Consider the following 11,750-nt stretch of genomic DNA (forward strand, 5'->3'; position numbering starts at 1 on the left):
GCCGACCAACCAGTGCTCCCGCACATTGGCTAACCGGGCTATCTGCATTGTGTCCCGCCACCCGCCACCCACCACCCGTCAACCACTCTTTTACGCTGCTGCTACTCTCTGTTCATCATATATGCATCGTCACTTTAACCATATCTACATGTACATACTACCTCAATCAGCCTGACTAACCGGTGTCTGTATGTAGCCTCGCTACTTTTATAGCCTCGCTACTGTATATAGCCTGTCTTTTTACTGTTGTTTTATTTCTTAACTTGCCTATTGTTCACCTAACACCTTTTTTGCACTATTGGTTAAAACCTGTAAGTAAGCAATCCACTGTTGTATTCGGCGCACGTGACAGGTAAACTTTGATTTGAATTGACTTGAGCTTCCTTTGTGTCCACATCAACAGCAAACTAACATGGTCCAAGCACACCAAGACAGTCGTGAAGAGTGCACAACAAAATATTTTCCTCCTCAGGAGACTGAAAAGATTTGGCATGGGTCCTGAGATCCTCAAAAGTAGATTTTTCTGCTAGTAAGCGCAGTTGGGCTGCTAAACACTCCCTTGTCTAGACTAGATTTGACTAAGTCATCATTTTGTTTGACACTGGTGTTAGGTGATGACCTATAACCGCTGTGTACTGCCAATTCTGACCTTGAATCTTGACACTTACAGTATGTTACTCAAATCTGGCTTATTTTGATGTCAATAACTCAGATAAATAGGCCTATGTCATGGGCAAGAAACATATTGTTTTTAATTAAATCTATTGTAGTAGTAACAAGCTATCAACCTTCACCTCCAGTCCTCCTCATCTTCGCACTCTCCTTCTCACACTGAACAGAACATAGGCTAGCACAATATAGTGCATTTTTTGGACTATGCCTAATCAAATATTATATTCAGAAAAATAATTTGACTCCACCTGAACTGCCACCGTAGGCCTACACAGCACAGCCATGGGCTAGGCAGGACACCACAATGTTTTTGATCAGCAAGACCAGAGCAGGCCGTGGCTCAGGGTTGGAATATCTATTGCAGTGTGTAATGCAGCCTAGTTTTATTTACACCATCCCAGCAGCTATCTTAGAAATATTACTTTGTACTGTGCTTGTCCGAGTATGCACTTCATAGCCTATAGTCTATGGATTATTTGATTAAGACCAATCTACCAATCAACTGGGACCGCTGACTGGGCATTTCTTTCTTTAAAAACACAATTCAAGAGAGTTACGAAGTACGATCACAACATTACACATGCATACTGGCATGCATGAGTATACCGGTGCATAATTGAATACACTCTGTTTGAATCCAAATGCACCGCTATCCTTCCTCAATGCAATCGCCAAGGCTCCTATCAATGGACAGGGTCTGGTTCATATGGAACACATTACAAATACGTTATAGGATGTCTGTGGTCTGACTTTCGTGTCAGAGTGGTATACAGGATACCGCCTCGGTGGACCTGTTGCAGAAGTCTTTCAGCACGTTGGAAATAATTGAAGCGGTCAGTCCAGTTAAAAGGCAGAAAGACAGTATGAGAGAGAGAGGACTAGACAACCTCCCACAAAGGTTTCTGGGTGCTTCCCAATTATACCCACAGTCCTCTCTGGCTCTGAACCCCAATTACGGCCCGGAGAGGAGAGCAGAGCCGCATTAGCCTGAGAACCTGTCACTCTCTACCAGGACTGGAGACATGAAGAGCATAGCATATAGACACATACACACACATAAAATAACTTCCTGCCATACACACTGTAGTAGTTGTGTGTTCTGATCTTGTTTGCCTTACCTACTGTATACAGTTTTATTTATTGTCAGGAAAGGGTATGTGGTTGCCTTGTCAGTAGGATGTATTGTTGCCTGGATATCAGTGAATTGTGCCATCATGCCACTGCTTCTCATGACGAACATGACAAGGAGTTAACATGATAGCATAAACAGATCTGGGAACAGGCTAGCTAGATATATTGTAAATTACTTTAAATGAATCAAGTTCTTAACTGAAGAAGTGCTGATGTTTGGATCTGTGTGTTTTTGGAGACCACTTGTGTGTAATAAACACTGATTGTCCTTCTTGTGAGTGTAACGTCTGCTTCCAACTCACACTCTCAAACACGTAGATCCCCTGAACGCAGCTCACTTTCCAGCCCACTTTCCAGCTCACACTCTCAAACACATAGATCCCCTGAACGCAGCTCACTCTACAGATCCCAATCACCTGAATTCGGATCACCTGTTCACACACCTGTATGTCATTATCACATACTATTTAATTCAGTTCTTTGTACCCCATCATTGTGAGGTATTGTTTGTTTTGTGACACTTCTATTCGGAGCTCTGTTTTTCCCCGTAATTGAATCCTAATTTAATCCCGTATGATCATTTTTGCCTGCCTCACTAACGACACCTTTTGCCTATTCCCTGCCTCTATTTTAGCCTATTGGATTTCCTGTTATCAACCTATTGCCTGATCTCCCGGATGACGTTACTAGCCTTTTCCCTGCCTATACTGTTGCCTTTTTGAACCCCCTGTGTATGATCTTCTGCCTACCTCTGGACCCAGCTACCTATCTCCTCCTGTGGTCCTTTACAATAAACACCTGCTGCGCCCTGCGCTTGAAAACAGCTCTCTGTCTCCCATCGTGTTCAATACAGTAGGATCTTGTGTATCTGAAATGTTGTGTCTTTTCTTTTTTTACATATTTCACATCATACTATGTATGCTATCACAGTATCATATTAAATCCAATCCACTACATGGTATCAATGGTGAGTTAGATAAACTTTTGCCACAAAAGTCCATCTGTGCCACAAAATTACAACAATTATATGGTATCTATTCCTAATATTATGAGAACTGTTTTATTACTTTATTTAACCACTGTTTGGAGTTCTTGGTGCCATCTTTTGTTCAAAGTCGATGTCCACGCTCCCACAAATAATGTAATTTGCATAATTTAAAAAATCCCCATAAAAATCTCTCTATTTATATCACGTTTCAGGTAAGACGCAGATGCAGACAACGTCAAGTAACAACAGTGTATTTATCGAACAGTGGCAGGCAAAAAGCAGGTCAAGGGCAGGCAGAGGTCGGTAATCCAGATAGGTGGGGCAAAGGTACAGGACGGCAGGCAGTCTCAAGGCAGGCAGAATGGTCAATACCAGGAAAACTAGGAAACAGGAACAATCGAAAGACAGGAGCAGAGGGGAAAATGCTGGTAGGCTTGACGAAACAAAACGAACTGGCAACAAACAGAGAACATAGGTATAAATACACAGGGGATAATGGGGAAGATGGGCAACACCTGGAGGGGCGTGGAGACCATCACAAAGACAGGTGAAACAGATCAGGGTGTGACAGTTATTTTTTTGCCAATGTTGGTCTTCCACATCTGTGGTGGAAGGTGGCAGTGCTACAGTGGTGTTTGACAGACCAGGAGACATCCCAAAAATCTTCACACAAAAACGTATGTAGCATCCGAACAGTTTGGACTACAAGTATGAATAATATGGCCCCACCATCGAAAGGTGAGACACACATGAACACTTGTTGTTTTGCTCTAGGACACCCACAAGCCTCACTAGACTCATCTGAAGGTAGCCTGGTACCAGTTTAAAAATGTATGGAAGTATACATGGAAGTACTTTAGTGACCCCCCAAAAAAGGAGTTAAATATGGGTGTCACGTTCTGACCATAGTTCTTTTGTGTTTTCTTTGTTTTAGTGTTGGTCAGGACGTGAGCTGAGTGGGCATTCTATGTTGTGTGTCTAGTTTTCCCGTTTCTATGTTTGGCCTGATATGGTTCTCAATCAGAGGCAGGTGTTAGTCATTGTCTCTGATTGGGAACCATATTTAGGTAGCCTGTTTTGTGGGTGGTTGTCTTCTGTCTTTGTGTGTCTGCACCAGACAGAACTGTTTCGGTTTTTCACATTTGTTGTTTTGTATTTTGTAGTGTTCACGTTTATCGTCTTTATTAAACATGATGAACACTAACCACGCTGCGCTTTGGTCCTCTCCCTCGTCCACAGAAGAAAGCCGTTACAATGGGTAAAAAAAATATAGAACTTCCATCATTTCTTATATCTCTCAGATATATGACAGACATTTCAAAACAAACTTCCTTTTATGTATCTGTTTTGCCTTGTATGAATATATATTATTCAATGTGTTTCTATGAGCTATTAGCAGTAAGGCCAAATTCAATGTTTAATCCCACCCCCCCAATTTCTTTTATTTTTATATACTTACAGGGGTCCTAAAATTCCAAACAAGCTAAATGATCCTTGGTATTGTAACGAATCTCTAGCTCTTCCTCCTCCTCGGACGAGGAGAGGAGAGAGGGATCAGAAGACCAATGTGCAGCGAGGTATGATGACATAATGAGTTTTAATAAAGTAAGACGAAACACAAACACTTTAACAGACTACAAAACAAATAAACGATGTAGACAGACCTGACTTGAGAACTTACAATAGACGAAGAACGCACGAACAGGAACAGACTACATACATGAACGACAAACGAAACAGTCCCGTGTGGTAACGAATACAGACACGCGATACAACCACCTACAACAAACAATGTGAAACAACCTCCCTATATATGGTTCTCAATCAGAGGAAAACGTAAAACACCTGCCTCTGATTGAGAGCCATACAAGGTCAATTAAACCTGACACTTAACATAGAACAAACACAGACTGCTCACCCAGCTCACGTCCTGACCCACTAAACACAACTATACAAAAGGAAAACAAGGTCAGGAACGTGACAGGTATGACCATGTCAAAAATATATTTGTTAGCTTAGTAGGGCCTTCGACCTTTGATCGCATTGCTACTTTCTTACACAAATGCAAATTACATTGTGTGGTATTTTTTTCTGTCTGATTTTTATATATATCCACGTTTCTGCATTTGATCACTTGTCTGAAGATTTTTGTAATATTGTGTAGTTAGCCCTCCCTCTCCTTTAATCCCCACATTGCCTGTTTCATTTAACCACATAGAACAGTTTGATTGATATATTCATTTTGCATTCCCTGTTCACCCCTAAAGCAATACTTTCCCCCCTTATATGTACTCCAGAGCACTCCACCATCAGCAAATAGCATTTGTGCTTCAGCAGGACATTATTCAAAATAGGCCTTTAGTAAATGCCCCTGCCTCAGCCATGGTTGTTTGGGATTAATTTGATGGAATGGGAGTTCTAAATAGGCAAAAAATTGTGTTTTATGGAGCAGGGTCTCGGTTAATTTTTCGGATTTGTTTCTTTGGGAGAGATGTACTCTTCTGAAAATGTGCAGGGAATTGACACAGCTTTTGTGTTATAGGGCAGCTCAAATCCGAATATCCGTTGTCGTTGGTGTGTGTGTAAAATATTAAAATTATGCCTTCTCTCGCCATGGACAACACTGTGAAATGACTGCTCAGTCAATGACCATTGACTCAGCTTTGGTACCATGGACTGCACCCTTAATTGACTTTGCATGGACTTGGTATCACGGATAGTGCCATTACATGACTTAGCAGATGATGTTACCCCGGACAGCATAATCAGGCTCCATGCCGTTGCATAGGGTGGTACCATGGACAGCACCATCACATGCCCTCTCATAGACTTCTTACCACAGACAGCGTAATCACATACCTTTTCATAGGACAGTGCCACGACAGTAGCATTACGTTGGCATTACGGTGGTACCATAGACAGTGTCATTACATGCCTTTGCATACTTGGTACCACGGACAGCTCCATTGCTCACAGTGCAATGGAAAGCAAAAGTCCTATTGGTACCATGATGACTAAGGATATAAACCATGCCACATTCACACCACTGAGTATGCTAAGCCATCAAACAACTGCTAGTGGTCAATGAGAGTGGCTGTATAGAGAAACTGTATCAAGCTCCAGTTCTCCAGAAAATCTCACTTCCACCCCCTCTTATGTTTGTTGTTGGTCTTCGCAGGCAGCTTTATGGACACCTGAGCAGTGGGCCCACTGCAAATCCCTGACAACTTCAAGAGAGAGTTGCTACAACCCAGCCAGGACTGGCCTAATGATCCATCTTATACTCTTTGTTGTTGGAAGGCTCCAAGTTAATCCATCTTTCAATTCTCACTTTAGATTTGGTTTCCCACTGATAAAGAATGAATGCCCAACTGGCTCCCAGCAACCTTTCCAACGGTCTCTTTGTCTCCTTGTTCTGATTATGTATTGTTAGGTGCTGACGGTTGACCCTCTATTTCCTCCCACAAAGTGACCTTTCTCTGTTACTGAGAGTTTTGTTTATGCAGCAAACAGTATGCATGAAAACACACTCATTGCTAGCGCAGAATACCAGCATGAAAGACCCATCTGGCACCCTTTTGAAGTCAAACATTCAAACCAAATTTAAGGAAAACAAATTCTCTATCTACTTTGAATGGGTATTGTCACATTGTCTCATTCAATGCGCTCTATTTTTCAGATCTGAACATATCAAGCCATGGCTCTTTCCTCCATCTCGAGACAATCCATCTTCACCCCGTCATTTGTTGCCATTGTTATATCTAGCCGGAGGATGTTTGTTTACAGTAAATATGGGATATCTACAGTATCCAGGTAACCCAGAGTAATGCTACACTACCCCTCTATCCCTCCTCTCCCTGTGGCTGAACCTAGCGTCTCACTACCTCATCCAGGAGTCTGTTAGTTAGCGCTGCTTCTCACGTCTTTCCACTGTCCATCTATCTGACAACCAGCCCCCTGAGTGGAAGAGAGAGGTACCGCCATATGACAAGGCCCACAGTACTGTTGTACTGAAGTTGAGCCCTGGGTGATTCAGCTGGGACCTGACTGAAGAGGGAGAGGTCATGGTAAAAATGGTGAAAGGTCTACAGTGGGAATAGGGGTTAGAATGGGTTAGGATAAAGAGTGGGAGTGACAGGTTGGATCAGGGTTAAAGTGGAGGGATCAGTTTGCAATCCGGAGTAGGGATACTGTAGATCAAGGCCAGGGTCAGGGCTTTACTAGGTGGTCTTTTCTTTACAATATTTACGTAAAATTATAGCTAGTCCTTCTCCCTCTGCCCGATATGCTCAGGGAATCGGATAGATAGCTTCAATAGAGTAAATGAGCTCATGGATTACTCAATGTTATATATTACTGCCTTATTACGGTATGAAATATTTTCCCTTCAAGACATATTCAGACAAAATCTCGGTCTAGACTCCTCTAGTGTGGCGCCGATCATCACCAGTCTGGAACTCTCTCTCTCAGGCAGCCAGGCAGCCAGTCTATAAATGTGGAGTAAATGATAAAGCTTCAGAATTGATACTGTGTGTAAGGCCTCTTGGGACTGGCCATCTTTCATTCGCTTTTCCCCCCACCAAGGATGATATTGCAGGAACTGCACATTCAATGGGGCATGTTCCCTGGCACTCACTTCATTAAAATCCGAGCGGGATCTCCCAGTCTGTCACCAGAGGATTTACTGGCTTATAAAAGTGTTTTATCTCATGTATTCTCTGCACCCTTTTTTCGCCGGTCATGCTCACATGACATGAAAAATAAGATAAGAACAAATCAAAAGATAAAAACACAGTAGGTGCTATCATTTCGCTATCTGTTTCATATTTGAAAGCATTGGACACTTTTGGAAAATGATTTCGGAGGGAGGAGGTTTTCTCGGATAGGAGAGAATACATACACATTTTTATGTCGCTTATCATACACCTCAAGGTGTATTATTTCTGTATTTTCCATATTTCTGACCCCATTGACAGTTGAATCGGTGATGTTTTCTTAGGGCCTCAAAGTATATAAACTGAGCATGACAAAGACATTCTTATTCGCCTGTTGGGAATTAGAATAATCTGATGGATAAATCGTGTCCTATTCTCCATTTACCCTTTTATTTCACACAAAATACAGGCCTCTTCCTGGAACTGACAGTTATCATATTCCATCATAGCTTGTCCATTGTAGAGCTTAATGTTTATACTGTTTTTTGCCAGATTATCCTGTCTTCAGGCCTGTGAATAAATCTTATACCGGCATTCTGAGGATAGCTTTAAGTGGAGGTCTCCCTTGGGCACAGATCTAGGATCAGTCTAGGACCCTCATCTTTCCTATAAGGGGAGGAAAATTCACTGCTGACCAATGCTTAATGCACCTAGGCCCAACTTCACCCTCCACTGTGGATAGGGGCCAAAGATATAGCAAGTTTTTAGGGGCTAGACTTCAGACTGCAAGTCTCAGCCTGGGGTTCATTACAAGCCATAGGGCAGAAAAGTGGAAAAAAATAACAAACTGCCTGGCAACAGAGGAGGAAGGAGGCCACAGTCAACCTATCCCTCTGAGCAACAAAGAAACCCAGGCTACCTCACAGAATGAGTGAGGACTGCGCTAATGAGAGCAAAAAGGAGAAACATTGGTCTAGGGTAGTGAACCTGAACTATGATCCTTGGCATAGAAACAACTGTTTTTGGACAATAAATCAACAGCAATAAATGTATCATCGATGACGAGCATACTTGGATAGATCATTATGTAATGCCTACTAGAAGTTGAGAAAGAAAATCCATATAAATCTAGCCAGACTGCTGACACAATGGAGGAGGCTCTAAACCTGTTTTGCATTGAGCACGCTTAATTAAGGAGTAAATCCACTCCCAAGTCTTGAAGGGGGGTCCTCATTGACACGTCTTCAAATGTTACACTAATGCTTATTTAGTCTTGGGCAAACAAACTTGTTCACGTGGTCTTCTTATTACGCGCTCAATGAAAATAAACAGGCAGCTTTGCCTCTGTCATCAGCTGTGTGTGAATGCATTAAAAGTTCTCTTTCACAACATTAGCAGCCCTCTTGATCAGACCGCTGACAGATCTGTGGCAGACACCAAGCGTCTTTTTATACCGTCCAAATTAGTCATCCGGCTGAGCCGCTGTCGTCATCAGCACCACCATCGCCGCCACCCCACCATGAGACTGCAGTCTGCCATGAAAAATGTAAGCAGGCTAATTCCTACGGATTATCAGGAACTTTTTATGTGGGTGTTCACGGTAGCTCAACTTGGTGTGGTAATAACAGAGTTGAATGCAGTTTTCTGTACTGAGGTAATATTTTCATATACTGTATATGCCTCACATCCGACTCGTAATAAGACTATGCAATTTGTATATTAACAAAGCCTATTAAAATGAATGATTTGACTCTAAGATGTGTAAGCAAGTATTAGGCTATGTATTATAGTTGACAAGCAATAATTAGGTCTGAGTTTGAATAACAAAGGCAAATGTTTTTTGTAAAATGTATGAATTCAAATTCAAGGCATAAGCTTAAGTTTAAAGGCAATACTGGCATTAACAAAGCATTACGTATCTAGGTATGATCAGAGAGGGAGAGTTCAAGGTCTGATTGTGCATTTCCATACAGGATTCAACGCAGTGGAACTTTTCAGTTCCATCTACGCGGTCTGGCAACCATATCTCACTGGGCCATAGCTCCGACTGACCTGCTTTCACTCGGGTCCAAAGCCAGGCCACTGGTACTTTCAGCTGGAATTTACATAACAGCTAACTGTGAACTTTAACACCTTCTCACAAAGCAACTGTTTTGATTAGCAGAGGTTGTTGATTCTGCTCTTCACAAGTCCTCACTGTCAACCCTAGCTATAGAAACACAATTTCTCTAGTACAACATAAGGGTGTAGGCTCAGCCCTGATTTATGCGGTCTCTGTCACCTAGAGCTGCATGGCAAATAGTCCAGGAACACAAGGAAAGCACAAAGGACAATACCCAAGGACTAGTCAGCCCTTCCCCCTCTGACGGGCCAAAATGTAACTCTGTTACAGTATCCAGAGGACTGACTATTGAATGTGTGATCGATAGAATAATGTAGTATGCATTTCTGCTATCTGAAACTTGTTTACTGAGGATAATTCTGATGCTATCTACAGTATATGTATGTATGATCTCTGTGCTACAGTGCCTTGCAAAAGCATTCATCCCCTTGGCGTTTTTCCTATTTTGTTGCATTACAAGCTGTCATTTGAAATTATTTTTATTTGGATTTCATGTAATGGACATACACAAAATTGTCCAAATTGGTGAAGTGAAATGATTTTTTTTTTTTTTTTTTTTAATTCAACAAAAAAAACTAATTCAACAAAGGGACCAAAGATAACACTGAAGGAGCTGCAAAGCTCCACAGCGGAAATTGGATTACCTGTCCATAGAACCACTTTAAGCCGTACACTCCACGGAGCTGGGCTTTATGGAAATGTGACCAGAAAAAAGCCATCGCTTAAAGAAAAAAATAAGCAAGACTCCCCAAACATATGGAAGAAGGTACTCTGGTCAGATGAGACAAATGTAGCTTTTTGGCCATCAAGGAAAACACTATGTCTGGCACAAACCCAACACCTCATCACTCAGAGAACACCATCCGGCATGACACCACAGCATGATGCTGCCACCACCATGCTTCACTGTGGGGATGTTTTTCATCGGCAGGGACTGGGAAACTGGAATGAGGAAGGAATGATGGCGCTAAATACAGGGAAATTCTTGAGGGAAACCTGTTTCAGTCTTCCAGAGATTTGAGACTGGGACAGAGGTTCACCTTCCAGCAGGACAATGACCCTAAGCATACTGCTAAAGCAACACTCGAGTGGTTTAAGGGGAAACATTTAAATGTCTTGGAATGGCTTAGTCAAAGCCCAGACCTCAATCCAATTGAGAATCTGTAGTATGACTTAAAGATTGCTGTACAGAAGCAGAACACATCCAACTTGAAGGAGCTGGAGCAGTTTTGCCTTGAAGAATGTGCAAAAATCCCAGTGGCTAGATGTGCCAAACTTATAGAGACATACCCCAAGAGACTTGCAGCTGTAATGTCTGCAAAAGGTGGCTCTACAAAATATTGACTTTGGTGGGTGAACAGTTATGCACGCTCAAGTTTTCAGTTTTTTTGTCTTATTTTGCATCTTCAAAGTGGTAGGCATGTTGTGTAAATCAAATGATACAAACCCACAAAAAATCTATTTTAATTCGAGTTTGTCAGGCAACAAAATAGGAAAAAGGCCAAGGGGGTAAATTTGTATATCTGTTAGTGCTGAGCGATTACTGCTTTTTGAGGTTGGTTCGATTATCCAAAATAATCACGGTTTTCGATTTCGTAAACAAATGCTGTAACACAGAGTAAAACAATTATTAAAAGTCCCATGATGGTAGTGACTGCCAATTCCTGCTTATCACTTATTTATTATTTAATTCCAAGTCATCATATCATATCTATAGAGCTGCTGCCTGTGAAGTCTGAAGTCTGACTATTTCAGGATCGCGAAGCAACTGCTTTCTTTCCCTCTCGATAGTGTGTTCTCTCCTCTCAGTCTCTGTGTCTGCTCCGCACAGACCGGACAAGTTTAAGCAGACGTGCAATGGATAATGGTCATTGTAGTTACATTAATTACCATATTTTCTGCTCTAAACTATGTACAGTGTAGGCCTGTTTGAAACTACAACTCCCTGCTACATCACACAGTTCAGGCTTGATCTGATTTATCTCTACAGAAACTGCCCATCGAGCTCACAGGAAAAAAATATTGAACTGACATTGGTCAATTAGTTGTTTAAAAACAGAAAATGAACCAACATTTTTGTTCATCGTTCTGCACTAATATATGTACAGGGTGAAATCTAAATTACTCTATGCAAAGAAAGGGGTTTTATGGTCCTCTCATGATTTCTGTCTTATTTACATTG

The 11,750-nt window shown here is 41.7% G+C and overlaps 1 long non-coding RNA gene across 1 annotated transcript; it reads left to right on the forward strand.

Annotated features, from left to right (window-relative positions):
• The first annotated feature begins 3,297 nt into the window (after positions 1-3,297).
• LOC139558041 (uncharacterized) lies at positions 3,298-6,182 on the forward strand. The gene is made up of 2 exons (XR_011671532.1): positions 3,298-3,529; positions 5,970-6,182. It is a non-coding gene; the product is annotated as an uncharacterized lncRNA (long non-coding RNA).
• The last annotated feature ends 5,568 nt before the right edge of the window (positions 6,183-11,750 follow it).

This window comes from Salvelinus alpinus, chromosome 28 (assembly GCF_045679555.1).
Source record: "Salvelinus alpinus chromosome 28, SLU_Salpinus.1, whole genome shotgun sequence".
In the NCBI taxonomy this organism is placed as follows: domain Eukaryota; kingdom Metazoa; phylum Chordata; class Actinopteri; order Salmoniformes; family Salmonidae; genus Salvelinus; species Salvelinus alpinus.